Raw genomic sequence first — 2,103 nt, forward strand, 5'->3', positions numbered from 1 at the left:
TTTGATTTCCCACAGTACTAGAGGCAGTGAACACACTAACTAAATACACAGTCAGCGGATGAGTCAAACACTCCCTGCATCCCAGAAGATAACCAAACATGTTCTCGTCCCCAAAAGCTCTTGCTGACTCAGCATTAGGAAAATAACAAATATTCTTTCTGTTGTCCTATAGCATTTTGGTAAATTGCCCAGCTTTACAGACAGCCTGTTTGAAATGTACTACCTGTTCTTTGAAGATTGAAAATAGTCTAGGGAAAATACATATATAAAACAAGAAAAAATAGGGACGTTTATGTGTGCTGTGCTACCACAGGAGACTGAGAATAAGCCCAAAAGTTAGAGTGCAGCATCCGTTTCCAAAATAGCCAAACAGAAGGGAATTTTCTTCCGAAATTCACTACTGAATACTAGAAAGAATCACTGATTTGGGGAGAGAGGGACAGGGCAACTTCTTTCTCCTCCCCGCGAAGACGAAACACAAGCCTGTTGGTTCTGTATGAACCCTGCACTTAAAAGGCGACCATAAGAGGGACTGAGGGTCCTGCATCTTGGGGGCACATTAACCAGGGGCTCATTCTGACTGACGTCTCTCTTCCTGCCTCCAGACACTGGTTCAGGCAGCTTTCCCTGCTTGGTGTTTGGGTGAAGAATCAAGCTGGTGAAGTCTGGCCGGCCAAAGCAGAGCCAGAGGCCTGGAAGGGCCTCATGTGAATCTCAACACACACCATAAAGCAAGTGAGGTCCAGGCTTCACGAGCCTGACCCAGAGACGGAAAAAGAGCCTTTCAATGTCCATGCGGTGCTGCAGATAAGCCCCTCAGCAATCTTGAAACCCTTGATTAGGAAGCCCCTGCCAACCCCCTTTTTGGTGAGAATTATAAATGTATATATCAAGCTAATAGCCATAGCAGGCCAGAAAAATTCTTATGTTATCTTAAGCTTACATTCCAAAACAGAATTTACTTCTTTTCTTTTCAACAACAAAATATAGATAATAAAAAAGAATAATATAACACAACCCCTGTAACTGTTCATTCAAAATGAATAGTTAAGATTTGCTAACACTTATGTTACATAAATCACAACTGATTCTCATTACTTGTGGTATTTATGTTCTATGGAGTTGCTGCAAACACTGAATTAGCAAATACCAAACCATTGCTCCTAGGGGAAATGCAGGGTTAGCTTCCTGGGAGCCTCTGGTGTATATATCCATAAACAATGTGGTACAGTTCCGTAGGGTCTATAAATGTTTTACACAAACAATATCATACTGTTCCAATGTTCTGTACCTTGCTTCATCCACTTAATTGTATGTTTTCAAGATTTATATTGAAACATAAAGGTCTAATTCATTCATTAAAACTTTAGTACAGTAATTCCAGCCTCAACAATTAGATATCAGTCATAAAGGGTTTCAGGCACTTACAGTGAAAAGCTATTATTCTTTTCAGCCTACACCAGAATAGCTGTCTTAAACAAATCTGGTTATGGTATTTGTTTGTTAAATAGAATATGATATAGAATATAATCAGAACCCCTCAGCACACCAATGTCGTCTTCTTTCTATCTGACCCCAGGACCGTTTCCCTGACACCATCTCCCATCGTTCAACCCATGCAATGAACGCTATGATATACTTATGTCTTTGGCCATTGCAAATACTATTAGCTTTGCCAAGGGGGTTATTCCCTTCTTTGTCCAGAAAACTTCCAGACAACCTTCAAAACCCAATTCAAGGCTGGGCATGGTGGCTCACGCCTGTAATCCTAGCACTTTGGGAGACCGAGGCAGGAGGATTGCTTGAGGCCAGGAGTTGAAGACCAGCCTGAGCAACATGGTGAGACCCCGTCTCTACAACAAGCAGAAAAATTAGCAGCTATGATGATGCCACTGCACTCTAGCCTGGGTGACAGAGCAAGATCCTATCTCCAAAAAAAAAACACCAAACCCAATTCAAGTCATTTCCAGAGGCAGATTTACTTTGAAGCCAGTGAAATTTAAGCATCAGGCTTCTCATGTGCGCAGGCCTCTACTAAGAGCATGGGAGGGGTTTTAGCAATCACATAGACATTTGTTGTTTTTGTAAATTGTAGGATCAAGA

Source organism: Propithecus coquereli, unplaced genomic scaffold, assembly GCF_000956105.1.
Source record: "Propithecus coquereli isolate 6110/MARCELLA unplaced genomic scaffold, Pcoq_1.0 Scaffold283, whole genome shotgun sequence".
Taxonomy (NCBI): Eukaryota; Metazoa; Chordata; class Mammalia; order Primates; family Indriidae; genus Propithecus; species Propithecus coquereli.